This window comes from Mchenga conophoros, linkage group LG5 (assembly GCF_057382185.1).
Source record: "Mchenga conophoros isolate Kocher_MC1m ecotype Shallow Benthic linkage group LG5, M_conophoros_male_GT1.1, whole genome shotgun sequence".
NCBI classification, from domain to species: domain Eukaryota; kingdom Metazoa; phylum Chordata; class Actinopteri; order Cichliformes; family Cichlidae; genus Mchenga; species Mchenga conophoros.
The window spans coordinates 23,306,173-23,324,291 of record NC_140530.1 but is presented as its reverse complement, the minus strand read 5'-3'; positions in this window follow the sequence as shown (position 1 = coordinate 23,324,291).

Sequence of the window (18,119 nt, the reverse complement as noted above, 5' to 3'; positions counted from 1 at the left end):
GTGGAAATTTCAGGATCTGACACAGACTGATTCATGTCCTACACAGTTCTTACAAGTTCATAGAAATTTCTGTTCAATTAGAACCAAGTATTTGAGTTGATGATTGTAATTTTTATACAATGTTGTAATTTGTTTTTCAACAATTTTTTGATTAATGTTTTGTTTCCTTTACAATATTATACTTTAATATTTAATAGGTTCTTGCATTATATGCAGATCAAACGTCACCATTTTTTGTTGTGTACACTTATCTTTTGACCTGAACAGGCCTGATTTGAAGACGTTTCAGTTACAGGGAGTCATTGTTCAAGAACATAAAGGAGGAGTTTTGCTGCCTATCTTGTTTGTCATCTTGACGTAAGAAGAGCAATGATGAAATGTTTTCTTTAGTGCAGCCTGTCTGCGCCTGTCTGCTAACCTTCACTCTTTTAACACAAGCTGGCATTCAAACTTTTATCCTTCCTGCGAATCGTCAGGATCACTTTATTTGCAGAAACATTTAAAGATGCTTACATGTCTCTGACTGGATCTTGTGTGAGGGCGGGTTCAGTGTTTCTGCAAGAAGCGCATGCAGATTAACATCTTGTTTATGTTTGAGCAGCTTTCTTCCTCAAGCATAAATTCGTTGTGTTTTGTAGCTAAGGAAAACCTTTACTGTTGATGTGGGCCAACATCACACGTATGCAAACTGTTCCCTGTTTTATGTCAAGCACAGTACTAAGTGAGTGGGGAAGAGGAAAAAGAATACATAAAAGTCTAACAGCAACAAGGCTTCAGGAGCAGTGCCTCAATCTCATGACTTTCAGTTGTTTTTACTTGCTAATGGTTCTTCTGTGTTTATAAGAAACAATGTTCTTGTGACAAAGTAGGAACAAACTTTCTCTATGGCCAGATGCCACTAGAGGTCTGCACTGTCTCTCTAAAGATCTGCGTGATGCTAAACACTCTATACAAATATATATATGTAAATATAAAAACTATAAAGTGTGTCTTCTTGTATGCATCTCGTTTTGTGTATGCTACACCTGAATTTACATAGCTCAGCCACTAGATGTCAGATGTGTGTATTCTACTGGCTTTACCACACACACTCACAAAGTCTGCCTTGTCAGGTGGACAGAGATCTGACACTGTCTAATAAATAGAGGACAGTTATGCATTAAAAAAAAAGAAAAGTCTAAGTTGATCAAATTCAGATTAAGATGCATCGCTTTGTTGGCCATGAAGTCTAGAAGGTGTCAGCAGCTGTGTGGGCAGCAGGTACACTGTGTAGCAAGCTGCTGTTTGAACAACTGATAACAGATGGGAGTCAACCTGTTTAAATGTTGAATCTAAGAAGAAAAGTGTTTTGTCCTGGAAGTCTGACGCTACATTTCCTGTTTGTCTGTACATTTCCACGGGTGCACTGCAAAGAAGGGAACATTCTTGGACAACACTTCTGAGAAACAATCTATAAGGTGTTCTTTGCATCAGGGGAACACCATGTACATGCTGATGTGAAAAAATAGATACTTCTGAACACATTTTCTGCCCTTGTGCCAGCATTAATGCACTGTGGTTGGCAGTGATAATGTGCCAATAGTGCCATTGTGTCTGTCCCAAGTGACTGTGACTGTTGCAAAACACTGTCTGAGCTGCACTCCCTCTCACAGTGAAAGTCAGGAAAACGACTTGCTCTCCCTTGCTTCCTTTGTCCCTCCTTCCCTCGCTGTTCCCCCTCCTCTTTGCCTGCAGAGTGGCTGGATCAGCCTCACTCTCTAATCTTCATTGCTGGCTTGAGAAACACTGGGCCCGTTGTTGACATGTTGGCCTCATACCCCACAGGGGCTGACAAATTATTAGCCAGCCTCTCTGTGCAGAGTGAGGACAACCAGCTAGCCAGGGAGTCTGTGCAGCCGGGCAGCAGAATACTAAACTGTAACAGTGGACATGAGAGCTGTCCTGATCACTGATAGTAGAAGATACCTGGGGCAACGATGAGCCGCCGCCTGTTGTATGACTGCAGGGGCAATTGGTCAGGACTGAACCATATGTGGTGTCGCAATCCAAACACGCACATGCAGTGCTTTTACCTCACCTTGAAGAGTTAAATAAAGGATTCATCCTCCCCCATGTCAGCAGTAAAACTTGTTCTTCTTCGTGTCTTTAGGCTGTGTGTAAGCGTCTGCGTGCGTGTGCACCTTGTTGTGTTGCAACCTCTATTTGTACATAGATCCACATGTGCAGTGATACAGTATATAAACAAAGAAACATATTCGTGTGTATTGTTTTATTACATTTACAACCAGTTGACGGCAAGATTTGCCTAGTTAAGTATTATGCAAATACTTAATACTTCAAAAGCTACCACACTGTGCTGTGGAGGTTTATCATCTAGGTACAGCCTACAGGAGTAGCTTCATAAAAATCAAGAAAAACTACACACAATTTAACTCAGTTCTTAGAATTGGGTTAGCCCTGTCCAAATTCAGAGTGCAAACAGCGGAACAACAGTGTTTGCACTCTAAACTTACTTACCTTCAGGTCAAGGCAAAAAGGTCTTTTCATGCTTGGTGCGGAAAACTATTTCCAATAAGGCACAACAGCGTTTGGGTGCATTTCTGGATCATGACTGATTTACGACAGCCTGTGGGGCTGAAGCAGTTTATGAGTTTGTTGAATTATAAGAGTACACAGAAAAATTGTTACATCACATGTTAGGAGCTTGTAGTGAGTTACGAAATGAAAAAAGGCATTGCCAAACAGCTGATTTGAATATCCGACACACAAAAAATGCGTTTCTATTTTATGTGTTGGGAATACTGTGAAGGGCAGAAAGTCAAAGAGACATCACCTGAACAACTGTTCGGTTATCTATCTGTTTGTCCACATGTACGATGTTGTCACAGCTGTGCAAACTCTGGTGACATTATGGACTAAAGCAATGAAGAACAGTACAGCTTGTCTGACCTGTGCTGTACAAACAATTCCAGATCTGCACACAGCTACAGCTGGCCATGTGGGCATATTGCATTTTTACATTTTTACTCTGTGGGCTGTGTTTGGTTGAGAAATATCTTTCTTTTTTCTTCTTCACACATCACACTCTGTTGTACATCATAATGTTTCACTTTACGAATTTCAAATAAACATTCAAAATCAGAAGGCGCTTCATTATCTGATTTGATGTGTGTCATGTTTCACTGTGTGTGCCTAAGTTTATGCGTGTGTGTGTGTGTCTCTGTGGTGTCACGTTACACTCCAAAGCTAACTGATAGGTCTAATCTGTCATCCTACAGTCTGTGACTCATTTGATGAGTTATCTGTAATCTTTCTGTTCCCCTCCTGTGGTTTTAACCTGCTGGAACTGGTGATATGAGCTATTTCCTCCAGTAAAATAAAAGCAGAAGGACATTCAAAGAGCAAAGGAACATCAAGGCCCTACGTTGCAATGTCAAGGAAAGTGGTCTAGATCTGTCCCAGAATGTAATAGCTTTTTTTTACTGCCCATATCCCATAGCTCCAATAAAATTTGCTTTGCTAGTTTTTATATCATGCTGACAAACGGGCAGCCTGCCTCATGTCACTCTCAGGACGGCTGTTCAATACTGAAAATGGTTTGTGGTGGAATGATTTTTGGAGTGGGGATAAAAGTGTCCAAATATATTAAAGTGATCTTTTTATCAATGCCATGACAATTTGAAAACAATATGAACACATGAAAGGATGAATTACCACATGAATGTAAATACCTCTTCCTTTATAGAGCATTATAGCAAGCTTTCAGCTCTTTGTCAGCTCTTTGTCTAGCTGTCTAGCTGTGTCGTTGTTTTGAAAGGCACATGTATTCCTAGAAAAAACCAGTAACCCCTGTGTTCACTACCTGCTTGACAACAAATCGCAACCAGGATTAGTTCTAGCTGGTGAACATAATGGCACAATTACTTGCTAAAATAGCAGATATGCTGCAGAAATTGGTTGATTCTGAGAATGGGCGTTATATAGATTGAACTTTAGTCCATCAGGAGGGCAGCTTTTTGTTCATTGCTGCTCCACAAATTTAAAAAACAAGATAAAAGGTGTAGCCTCCATGATGTAAAACTGATTATTCTTGAGCAAATTAAACTAGAGTACATCTGCGATAATCAAATACAGGTTCTAATCTTTCCTAAGAGGAATCAGTGGCAAGAATCAAGAGACGGTCCATGCAGGAGGCACGGCCACTCACAACAATGACAGTGTTTTCATATGATGGAATCTCATAAAGGTTTAGACTCCCCTTCATTCATTCGAGCCTCATTTCAAGTGAAGTAGCCTGTTTGTGAGCAGCTGGAAAAACATCCGACGAGTAGGTGGCTGTATCTGTACACTAAGAAATTGGGATGAAACACTCGGAAGTTAGAATCAGGGCGTACGCAGGTACTATGGAATTTTACCAGATCAAACTTATGTAAGAGGCTCATCTAGCAGAGGATACCAGTCATTCACTGAGTCAGACAGAGAACGAAAAAGAAAGGAGAGCGGTAGCCGAGGCATTAACAGAAGGTAATGGTGTCAGACAGCAGTACTCAAATGCAGAAGGCAAATGGTGTTTATGGGAAGATAAATGAGGGGGAATGAAAGCTCGGGATGTCTGGTGCCTGAGGCTCTGTCTTGACTGCATGAGTCCTGTTGCTCTTAAGTCCTCTAATTCAGTTCTCTCCCTGTCATTGTTGAACCTTTTCACTCTGCATTTCCATCCGACGTGTGAGTCACGCACCAAGGTTGTCAGTCATCAGATGATTTGATGTGGCTTTATTAAAAAGAGGTGCGTCTGTCCCTCTGACTCAATAATTGCTTCCTTCTGAAGACAGACAGAGATCAGCATCTGCTGCGAGGAAGGCAGAGGAGGAGGAGGCGGAAGGGGTGAGAAGGGGGGCTGCTTGTTTTAGAAACATACCAGCTGCCACAGTCTGACCCTCTGGGTGTCTGTCTTCCTCAGCACAGGTTAGGGGCTGCCTTATGCAACCACACCACATGCCCACTCATGTCCAGGGACTCCTGCTCTGTCTCCACTCATGCTTCTCAACACACTGAGGCATGATGACATGAGTCACTGAGCTTGTGCTTTTTATTGTAGTTTGCTGCTAAAAAACCCTCAGTTTTCATTCTTAAAACAGTGAAATAAAGTGATAATGCTATACACCTGAAGGAATTAGAGTGGGAAAATGTATGTTCTTCCACTGATTTCAGTGGTTTTCTGAGAATACCGCAAAATAAATTAAATTAGATAAATTCAAAAAAACGACATCTGAGTTTTGTCATTTCTTTACAGGACATGAAAGAACAGCATCTGTATTTGAACTGAAACGTGGGCTGCGAGTTAGGTGCTGTCTAGTAGGTAGTGTTAACCTGGGAAACTGTTTAGCAAGAGCAACCTCCACCATCACTCCAAAATTTTCCAGCCATCACTGATGAGCATGAAGGCTTTAATTCAGTATTTTCAGCTGCTCATTAAGGCAGCCTGACATTGTATCAATATTTATATTCCTTTTAGCGCAGACAGCCCAAGGGAGGGCATGTGTATGAGAGGAAAGAATGAGAAAGAACAGATTAAGAAGAATAAGAATCTAGAAATGGGTCAGATTGGGGATAAAGTTCAGGTGGTAGATTTACTCTGTCAGAGAGATTAGTCTATTATGAGGGCCAGTTGTATTACTTTGACCACTAAGCTGAGTTTTTTCCACACTCTGGGACCAGGCTGCAAATAGCACCCTGACATGAAGTCACATTTATGTTGGCAAATCTCAGGAAATTGGATAGCAAACAGAACTCATTCAGTGGAAACAGAGTTTGGATTCAGAATAGGTGTGTCCACCTTTAAGCACTGCTGTAACAATATTAATTACTGTCACTTTATTGGATCTGTTCCCTTTTATTAAGTCTGTCTAAAAATAATACTCGCCTTCTTCTTTAAAATATACACAATGAAAAAATAATGCCACTGTAATTGTTCCTGCTCACTGGCCGTGCAAAGGGATGTCTTCACTAGAAGTGACATTGGAGTTTTGAATGTAATGTCCCTCATTGAAAGAGACAGGGTACCATAGCTCAGCTCTTGTTTTGTGCAAAAATGCATTCTGCTGTTTTGCTAAAGCTAAAATCAGCTCCCGGATGTCCGAGTTAGTCTAAATAAGTTAATATCTTAAAAGATGTAGAGTCATTTGAGTCTGAAATAGTGTTACCAAAAAAAAAAAAAAAAAAACACTCTGTAAGATACCCATGAGGATCCTTTTGTGCTGCACAGAATGAGGACAATAGAGCTTTTAAAGTGTCATTAATAAGGAGGGAGGTTTTGTTATTCCTGTTAGAGTAGAAATAATGACAATAAGTTTCTTTCTTTTGTTTGCTTTTTTTTGTTTTTTTTTAACCCTATTAAGTCCCAGTGCTCTCTCCATTGAATGAGCGTGAATACAAGGTTGTCTCTGATTGAACTTTCAGTTTCTGTTGCTCATCCTTTTCAAAGCTTTTTGGCTTCTCTGACAAGTCGACTCCTTTTCTTTGCCAGGTAGAGTTTACATAGTTACTCTGGCTTGTTTTTGTCTATTTCTGCTATGGCAGAAAGCTCTAGATACTGGGTAAACTGGTGCACAGAAGTACATAATGAAAGTAAAGTTATACAGGCAACCAATCCAGACGCAACTGGTGTTGCTATTTCTGAGCCACTACATTATTAACATTTCATCTTGATATTTAAAGGAAAAATCTTGTTCTGTTAAGATGAGAAGAAGGCATTTTATGTTTGTGCTGTTTAAGACTGAACTGTAAGACTGAACCTTCTTCTTAAAGCTACCCTTGCCTTGCCCTCCTCTCTCAAATACAAACTTGGCATATTGTTAAATAATCGGTATCACTTCATCTGTGTCGTGGGAGTAAAATTGGAAACACGTATGGTGAGGTCTTGGAAACTCCTCTTAGAAATAACAAACTAGTTTGTGTTTGAAGGACCTCTTTGCTACAGGTTACAGCCCAGGCTGCTGCACAAAATTCTTGCACGACAAACTACAAACCAAAAAAAGTACGACGGTTTGCAAACCGTGAGAAAGAGTGCTGCCGTGCTATGCTCAGTGAACAACACTATTGATGCAAGTCTGTTTCAAAATCATGGTTTAAAAAAAACACACACACCTGACATGTGTTACTTACTCTGTGTAGCCTGTATTTTATTTGGATAGATGACTTAGTTTGTGCTCTTAAGACACGGCTTTTGCGTCACTCTGGTGAACTTACAGGAAAATCCACATTGCATTACTCCAGGCAAGTGACAATACCAGTCATCACCATTATCATGCACTGGCAATAGCTGTCTAAATGAGAAACTAGCACTGTGATACACAGATGGGCTCCGGGTTGTACTGAAGCCCCTGGACTCTGTTTAAACTCTCCCAGCCTAAAGTAGGTATAATGTACTGTAGGTCTTCAGAGAGACCTTTATGTCTTCTGTTTATCTTATCTGAAGACCTGATTTAACCTCTCTGACTCTCTAATTGGATTCAACTTTAATCTGTGGCTGTTATCCACAACCATAGTAAGTGCAAACCCCCACAAGAGAGATCACTCACATCCCTAGCCTGGTCTAAATCTGTCAGCATGTAAACACAGACGCTCCAGCTGCAGACCCTCCGACTGTCTCCAGTGTGATGAATGATAACCTGTGCGCTGTGGCTCCTCCTGACTGACAGTAGGCTTGCGTGTGAAGATGTATACATAAAAAAAAAAGAAAAAAAGTGGCATTAGAGGCCTTCCTTAAATTGCAAAACACCTGCATCTGACTCACAGGGTTAATCACACACTTTTACAGCACTGTTCCCCATCGAGACAAGAGAAAGAGAAATCAGTATGAAGGATATTAAGTGATTGTTTTTGCTCATTGAAGACTGATTTAAAGACATATATGAGAGGCGTTTTAATGAATCTCTGTAAACAAAGTTTATTAACACCCAACTTTTTAACTTTTACTGACTTGTGCTGACAGCATTTTCATCTCACATTTTTATGATATATTGGCAGACATGAAAAATTGTCTTGTGACTGAACAAATCCCCACAGCTGAGCTCTAAAATCCTGTGAAAAGCCTTCCCGGAAGAGTGAAGACTGCTACAGCTGCGCATTAATTGGCCAGGACTCTGAAACAAAATGTCATGCACATAAATGTTGGCATGTATAAGAATCCCATACAGTATATTATGGTGATGTTAGTACTTTTTTTGTCATCATAAGCTTTACTTAACAAAAAAAAAAAAAACTCCTGATGGACAAAACTGTATTTACTGCCAAGCTGTCATGATAAAGCAGGCTGACAGCTTGAGCATGTGAGCAGATGACTCAGGTCAGCCCAGGATTCATACAGCTATTAGCAGCAAGACAGAGCCTGCTGTACTTTCAATGCGCACAGAGAGATGCACAGTCCTGGGTGGCTGCCAGAGGTGATCAGCGGGCCTCTTCTGCCTACCACTGCATGATCGGTGTTGGTCAGGGTGTGAGGGTGCAGGGGCACAACAGTGTGAGCCACCCAGCTATTTACCATCAGATAGCTTTCTTGGTAACTGGATAAAGCAGAGAGAAACAGAGAGAAAAGACAGAAAAAGGGACCGGTTATGCAGTATGAAAGGCAAGGTATGGGCTGCTTTCTGTAACTAAAAGCTTTGAAACTTCATATCTTTCCATTAAGATAGTAGTAATAACATGGACATACAATCTTAGAGAATGATGTGCAAGATGGACTTTCATATATGGTTTGGATATGTGTAAAGGTAAGTTATTTTGCCAGGCTGTAGAGAACAGTACACCTGTATAGTGTGCAGTATGCGTGTTGGGGCAAAGGAAAAACAGAATATTAAGGTGAATCGTGTGTGTGTGTGTGTGTGTGTGTGTGTGTGTGTGTGTGTGTGCGGAGGGTAAAGTGGATGGTTGACTCCACTGGAATGTGGCGCTGACTCAGTCTGTCTGTCAGCCACGGCCACGTTTGCTCTGTGGACTTATTCACACTCTGCGACCCTTTCAGGGGGACAGCATGTTGCCTCATGTTGGATTTCCGGCAGGACTCTTGGAATTTCAGGGAAGTTCTGGAAAATGGGAATTGTTTTTGTTAAGATTTCCCCATCCTTTTATGAATACAACATATCTATTGTTTTTATTTATGGGAGAAATATTTAAAGATCGGTGCTATGCGTCTTTTACTGTTGGTTGGACAGTTTGCATCCGGCGCATGTGTAAGATATAAGAGTGATTAAAATAGCTGCATTGAAATCCAGCTGCTTCACACAAACATCATCTCCAAAGTGATGATGGAAACACTGTCACTAGGATGTCCTTGCCTTTATAAATAGAACAGAGCTTCACTTTTTAACCAGTTGTTTGGTTTGGTTTTTACTTGATTAGCACACCACTGGCAATCCCGAGCTTCCAGAAAGCAAGGCTGCTTTTATTTTAAAACCTACTCTAAAGATTTCACTAATGTTCCTGTGATGATGTAAAGACTAGACAGTTTTTTCTTCCAGCGGGACAATGAACGAACACTGTGCTAGTTTTGTACATGAGTAATGAAACATTAACAACAAGGTAAAATTCATTGTTGCACAGACACAGAGTTTAAGACTTTAATAGCTAGCTGACACAAGTCTAGTGTTTTTTCTATACAATACATATGAGTTGTTAAAAGGACAAAGTATGACTATGAATAAGCATGAAGTTTAAAATGGTGACATTGACATGTTCCTAATATAAATTGCTATATGTTTCACACTTAACTATTATGCATGTTAGTGATAGCTATGTAGCAATGCTAAATGGTAAATTTTTAAAATGACATTTTCATTATAAATTAGCATGCATAATTGAAATAAATTTGAATTTTGTGGCAAAAATGAGCAAGTTGGGTTTCAACACTCATGTTTCACTCAATTTACCTGCATCAGACGTACTTGAACATGTAAAATGGTAAACGTTTAAATGGAAAATCACACCTTCAAAGTGGAATTGATGTCACTGATGAATAACTTGCACAGCTCATGTAATCAGAGGGAAATGAGAAAATGTTTTGTGTTACAGGCCCACAGATCCCTGGTCTCACTCTCTCCAGGAAGGCAAAGATCTGATACCCGTGTCTTCATCTGTGGGCTGATCAGACTGATCCAGCCTACTCTACATGCTGGTCAGGGAATACGATAAAACCATCACAGGGTCTTATCTTCTTCTCCTCAACTAATCTATTCAAAGAAACAGCCTGGAGGAAATACTCCTTTCTTATGCAATGTGCTTATCAAGTGTTACCTTTGAAGCTGTTTGGTTAAATTTTCATGTAAGTTTTTGCACTAGCAGTTTCTGGATTATTGAAGCAGTGAAGTGCACTTGCTTAAGTTTTGTGTTGAACTATACATTGTGAACTATTTTATAAAAGCTATTTTAAGTTTAATGATGTCTTGTCAAATTGATTACTTTTAAAATTCACTTGTTAAAAACATACTTCTGTAGTCTGTTTTTCTCTGCCTCTGGTGGAGTTCAGCTGGATTTGTTTTACCAGCCAAACTGTGTTGAATTTCTCACACTATAGTGCTGAACTGACTGCCTTCACTTCCGCTGGTGTGCTCAAGTGTCAAGTGCACAGAGACTAAATCAACCAGATAGACTTAAAATATGTCCATCTGCAATTGATCCCAAGGGATCAGTGTCCACCCCCAAGCAAACAGCAGTTTCTCATAGCACTCACTTCCACCAGCAGCCAACCAGCACTGTTGATGTGCGGACACAACCACATTAATCACGCTACTGTGTAACTTGTCCTTTTAAAGCTCTGTATATCACATACAGTGAAATACAGAGCTTTACACTCACACACACATCTACACAGCTTGTGTGTGTGTGTGTGTGTGTGTGTGTGTGTGTGTGTGTGTGTGTGTGTGTGCGTGCGTGCGTGTGTGTGTGTGTGTGTGTGTGTGCCTCTAGCTGTCGCCAGTACAGAACTATGTGGCAACAGTTCTCCTCTAACAGAATGTAGTTTGTGGCATGAAAGACAAACAGCTCACACACACACACACATGCACACACACACGCACACACACACACATGCACACACACAATTCAACACTACTTGAACCCTGGGGCAGAATGCCAAAGAGCTGGAGGAATGCGACCTGGTGACCTTGGCTTGCAGACTTCCACATGGAGACCGGACACTGGGATGGTGTGCATTGGAAGAGGTGTTCAGAATAGCTACGGTGTCCAGTAACTAGAGAGAGACCTTGTTTGTAAACCGTGGCCATATGACATACTCACACACAAGGCTTCTTGCATATGCACAGACATGCAGGTGATGGAAACACATGTACACATGTTTTGATGGGTGTTGGGTGATGATGGGTGACATGAAGGGGTTGGGGCAATGGGGGTGGGGGGTGGGGCATAGGTTGAAATAATTTTGCATAATTTCTCTTATACAACATTGGGTTAACCTTGCAGCCACACATTTTTCTGCTCTCATAAATCCTGACTTTCCTGTTTGACCTTTCACTTTTTTTTTCCTTTTTAATTTTCTTTCAAATCATACCGAGAGGCCAAGAGCGACTCATTAATACTTCAATCTCCAAAATCGACATTAAAACCAAATGTGAAACATTAAGACACAAAAACACTAATGCACATACTGCACATGCATACTCGGTGCAATCTTTACATATGGTTCTGCACACATCCCTAACACGACATGACGCACTCCACTCTCAGTGCCAAATAGTTGCACAATATGCTGACCTGTTTTTTTTTTTTCTTCCTCCAGTGAGTGCATGCAGTGGGGATCCAAGTCATGCATCAAAAGATGGTGAAGATAAAGCGTACCACAGCTGTCAGAAATAAATCTGACACTCTTAATAAACTAAACACTGTGTATTGTCATAGCATCACAGTAAGAGTCAGACCACTGACATATGAAGTGTCAGTTTAAATAATTTCACTCCTCATACATTTTATAGAATTAATGAACTAAATGGAAATAACTTAATCAATTTTTAAAACAATATGCTTTTATAGAGAAAGAGGAAAAAAGGAGAGAAACTGTTCAACTATATGGACGGAGGTGCTTAGTGCTATCCTTTTTTCAAAACTCTACACAGACAGGCCATTTTAAACCCCACCCTCTTTGCTCAACAAGAGGACAGAGATACATGTGACAGATCAGGTCCAACCAGTCACAGATGGCAAACCTTCATCGTTGTTCCACGATTATCTGGCAAAGTGTATGAGTTCTCTGCAAGTCATTGTCTTTGATTTCATGATAATGCAACCAACCTTTTTTCAGTCTAGGAGTTTATTCTCCTTTTAATATGAATCAAATTAGATTCATGTCTCGTTAATAAGACAGTTCCCAGCAAAATTCATCAATCATTGTTCTAGAATCAAACGCAAGCGTCTGTAATTTCTTAATGAACTTCCTTGCAAATGTTTATGTTCATCTTGAAGGAACAATAGCGAGCTTACTGGTGTTTTAAAGGTGAGACTGCATTGTCTGAATAGATCCTATTCCCCACTTTGCACTTATTCATAAAGTACCTGGCTACTCTGACTCAGGAGACAGTCAGCTTTGAAGCTTAGGAGTCTGTCTGCAGACCTGCGTGTAGTTAGTGCCAGTAATATTGAACACACAGGTGCAGATCTTGCCTGATACAGACGGCCTGGTGCCAGTGGGTTGTAAAGCAATTATATGGCAGTAACATCCCTCCACCTATCAAACAGCTAACAAAGTAAAAAAAACAAAAAAAAAACTAACAGTGCAGAAACAAACAGCATTCAACAACCACTCCTTCCCAGTTGGCCTAAGATGATCTGCTTTAGTCAGGCAGACTCGCATGATCCACTTGACACTTGGTAGAGCTACCAATCAAACACTCAGCACTGGCATTGGCCTAATTTTGACCTTAATTATGGGAAAGGTCTTGCTGGAGACAAAGCTTTGTCAACAGCAGTGCTGAAAGTGTATATATGCAGCTGCCAGTAAATCTTAACAAAGATGGCACTGTATACTTAGGCTACCAAGAGTAAACAAGCCCAGCATGATTTATTTCTATAGCAGACTACATATCTGATTAATAGTCCCATAAGTTTACAGAAGCAAAGAGAATAAAGCTGTGCCCCGTGCTGCGCTCACAACATCTATTCAGGCCAACTACTGAGAGATGCCACTATCACCAGGGCAACAAGTAAAACAAACAATGTGTGGGTTTTGTATGCGTATGAAATACTAGACTCAAATCAGTGAGCCACACAAAATGGAGTTAGTAGGAACAGAGGAAGGTCTGGGCCCTGCTCAAGCTGTATTTTCAACCACGTCCTGACTTTACGAGACAGTGTGGGTGGTGGGAGTTTAAAAGCTGTCTGACTTTTGTAAAAATCCGTGTTTACCGCAATGGGAAGCTCTGTAAACACATGGGTTTGCCACAACATTATTCCAACAAGCCAGCACGCTTAGATCCATGGCTCACTGAGGTCTTTCCACAGGGGAGCTGATTGGACTCTTGGATGAGCTGGCTCTGAACTGTTTAACTTTTCCCAGGCTTTTGGGGCACAGAACAATGACCTGGCATAATATTTTTGGGATAATGTTAGAGTAATCGTCTTAAGTTTTCAGTCTTTTTTAGCCTTTTGCTCAGGTGTTTAAACTGAAATGTCACTCTTGTATAGTTCTTGTTGATTTTATAGTTTCTGGCATCCAACCAACTGTCTGAGTACTAAAGCTTTTATCTGCTCTTATTTCAATATAGTGGTGGTAGCAAACACTAGTTGATCTTCATGCTACTGAGAAACCATGTCAAACAGCCTGCACTCCAGGAAGGTTTTTACACTTTGAGCCTTTCTATGGCTTCCTTTGCAAAAAAAGGAAAAAAGAAAAAGAAAAAAAAAGAGCATATCGAATCAGGAAGCACCCTGAAGTCGCAGGAGAGCTGGTAATAACAGGTTTATACGTGCCACTGTTATGTACATAAAGAGTGCAGAGTAAGTACTCTACCTGTCATTATCACTGTCTCTTATCTCCCAGAGGAGGGAGGGTTTTATCAGCTTGGAAATACAAACTGGAGGGAGACAGAGTGTACACTGAAGGGCCAGGGACACTGTGACATGAAAACAGGAACGAGAAGCAAGGAGTGACGGAAAAAACAAACAAATGAAACATCAGGTGTTACATGCAGCATGATTACAACCAAGTCGGTTTTCTGCTTGGAAGAACAATAAATACTCAGAAGGCTGATTGCACCACAGTTTGCTCAAAACTTCTCTCTGAGTTCTTGGTGTTTGAAAGAAAGTGATATCCCTGTCTAGAATAACTTCTCCCTCTGACCCTGTTATACAACATGAAAATGAGAGATTGCAGGAAAAGAGTATTAACAAGCACACACAGTGCAAACAAACTATATAGTAGTTATATAAAACTATAAGACATCCAAAGAACAGCTGTGTGAAAGGAATAATGGTGAAAATCAATGCTGGATGCCTTTCAGGCACTCAGACGGCACTGCATTAAAAACAGACATGATTCTATCATGTAAATGACTGCATGGGCTTAGAAATGCTCCCAGAAATTACTTTAGGTGAAAACAATTCACTCAGACTCAGACATTGATCCAGCAAAAAAGCTGCATCTCTGGAATGGCACCAGCAATGCCGAAAGGTATTTACAGTTTTTAGAGCAACATAATATGTCAAGTTTTTCAGGGAAGGCTTTTCGTTTTATCAAGATGATGCTAAATAGCACTGTACTGCATCTACAAAAACATCATTGCTTCTTAGAAGAGTTTGGATGCTCTTCTAAGAAAAGTACCAAAAGGCATATGTCCTTGGAGTACCATGTTATTCATCACTTTTTTAAATGTAAAGTACATTTTAGATGCGAAATGATCAGAAACAGAAGTATTGCAGAGCACATGTTCACTGGAATAATAGTGTGGTCTGTGCAGGGTGAGGTGTTATAATTAAAGACAGTTAGCTGTTCTCTAATCAGCCAGCAGTTACTGTGGCTCCATGGTAAACGGTCTGGGGCGCTCCCGTCTGCTCTCCTGCTCTGGCTCAGGGACAGGGAGGACATCCTGCGGAGGAGATCCAGTATAACGTCCTTGTCCCACAGCCGTGTGCCCAGCAAACCTCGTGAGTCAAGGCTTTGTGGTAAGTGTGGGTGGCTTCTCTCCTATGACTACTCCCTGACCAGATTTCTCTCATACCCTCTCACACACTCTTCGTCTGTAACTCCGTCTTTCCATGTGAATCATCCGGCAAATTTGATGAAGTTTATCCCCACAAATGCCATTTCACTTCCTGACCACGGTTTGACTGAAGGTGCAAATATCACTAATACTACATCAGTTTGGGAAAAACATGACACAAGCTCTGTTTGCCAACTTGCTGCCCTGTCACATGAGGATTGTGTATTACATCATGTGAACGCAAGCCTGTACAAACAGAAAAAGGCCAGCGGACTGCAAAGAGTAGTGCTCTTGCTCTTGTGCTAGTAAGGTGCTTGGAAAAGTTCAGCAGGTCCACCAGACTTAAGTCATTCCTATTAAAAAACCCATTCCCTTTCTGTGTCTGCTGTTGATGTGAGTAACAGTCAACTGGGGACTAGGAAAACACATCTAGTGTCATGTCTGCTTCTTCTCACGCCGAGTGCCAACATCAGCCTGCGCTCTGAGCTCTGCTCTTCATCCCATGATTACTGCATTTGTCCAACTCTTCCTTTCTGCGTTCACTGATGCAAGCCCAAGTGCATGTGAATATACTGTACCTGCATGTGAAAAGTCATAAACACAAAGTCAACATTCATAAATTTTCAAAACGTCCTCTTAGTTGTGTTTCCCAACACAGGAAAAAAGCCGGAGGAAGCAGAGCCGTTCTTGTCTCTTTCGGCCGGGTGCTTCCTGTCCTGATAGAGGCCAAGTAGAGATATCCCTGAAAGGAGCTGTTGGAACAGGGGAGGAAGAGCTGGGTGTTTTGGCCCCTGTTCAATGACTCACAATCTTATCTGGCCTGAGTTTGGTATGCATCCACTAGTCAGAGCTGAGAAAGGTTTTGGAGAATGTGTTTCCCCTCTCTAGTACAAATAGTAAATAATTGGCAGGCTGCTGATAGCGGCACTTCTGCGGACTCTCATATGAAAACACCTTTACATCCTGAATTCTATCCTACTTTCTCACCATACACACTACAGACACTCATTTAAACCAGTGCTTGTTTGACTCTTAATCTGAAAAGACAAGGACTGAAAGATTTAATTGGGATTTGTTTGGTCTTTCCAGCATTCCAGACAGTCTTCAAAGGAGCTACTTTCAGCACTTTAATGAGCATGAACTTAATTAGCGGGTCCTGGTGGGAACTCTTTGCAAGCTCACATCAAAAACAGACTGCAGTCATGAAGGATACGCTTAAAGCACGCTCTCATTGTACAGCAGCAAGTTGCTTTATACAAACAAGAATCTTCATTTGCCTTAAAGTTCCTGCTTTTTCATAGAAACTATAATAATATGTGGTAGGTGATCACTTGTTGGCAAAGACAAACATTTTTTGTCTTTCAACTTTCAATTCGAATGCAAATCTGAGTAATCATTTAAAGGCAAGCTGCTTCTCCATCTGCCCAGTCTCTTTCTCTCTGCATGTTATTCTCCTGCGTGTTTATGACACCACAGAAGCTCAGTCTTTGGAAAAACATAATCATAAGTTTGTGGCGAGACTAATGTCAACAATAAGCTCCTCTTCCTCCTCATCCTGTCAGCAGATGAGGGTTACCGAAATACACACAAATAAATAATGAGCTGAGGAGAAAATGGTCCCTGGCTGACACTGGTGGCTAGAATAGCTGAGCTTATTCTTGTCAAGGAAACATGACTGGCAATTAGATGGTCAGATACTGTCACCTACAAATGAAGGACACAGGGACTCATGTCACTGAAGTCACATGCTCATGGAAAAGTCTCCACATTTTAATCTAAAGCTCTGTGCTCAAGTGTGTTCTGAGTTATTCCAGGGTATTAAAGCAGGGGAAGGCTTATTATCAGGCTGCAATTAGTCAAAGAGAGAGATAACTCCGATCTGCAGGAACCACATAATGGAAACTTTGAACGAGCTTTGGATGTTTTCTCTGTATTTCTCTGTTAAATTGTGTTCATTGTGTGCATAAGTATAATTATATATGGTATTAATAAGGGAAAACAAGCTTCAAAAATGACTTCTAAAGAAATAGACCAGGGCTTGAATGAGACCTGGATGCAAGCAGATGGTCACATGTGTCTTAAGCACTTTGACCTGGCCAAAGAATCTGTCTTCCTGTGCTGTGACCCCTCTCCAGTGAAGACGATTCAGAGGCGACGCCAAATGATGGAGTAATTACGTCAGGAGCATCTCAGTAAACACATTTTTAGTGGACGATTTGTGTGTAAAGGACTTCAAAAACAGACTGTTGCTCTCAAGGTTTTGTTTGGAGTATAGAAAAAAATATGAAAATGTTTTGGTTAAGCACCAAATAAGAATGTCTGTTTCTCTGTCTGTTTGTCTGTTGCACAAGTGTAAACTCGGATGCGTGCAGACATCTTTCTATACTTGATTTTTTTTGCATGAGTCAATGTGAATTCATGTCCACATCTGTGAGTATAGCAAAGTCTGTTTTTTTACTCTCTTTACAAGGAAGTAACAAGCACAGTGTGCCCCATGAGCTCGGCGCACACCTCCCACACGCCTTCAGGCTCCAGAGGCCCTTGCAATGTTTGGTCTGAGGCGGCTCCCCGGCTGATTTACTTCCTGTCAGGGACCACAGCGGTGTGGGGAGGATAGCGTCTTCAGGGCTAGCCGGAAGGTGGAACGAAGACATAAACTGACATGCTTGTTGAATGTTAAAACACAACAACTGTTAACTGTACATTTCGTCCCCTCTTGAAAGAGAAACTGTCCGTTTTACTGAATCGGCTAGCGTATGCGGGAAAACTCAAAGGATGATCTAGGTTCGAGATTCAGAGTCAGTCTGGCTTTTATTGCACTGCTGTGGCAACCTCAAAAAACTCGAGCTTCACTTGTTGCATGATTTAAAAATAAGTTGTGCAGTAGGGATAACCTATTATTTTTCTGCAGAGCTG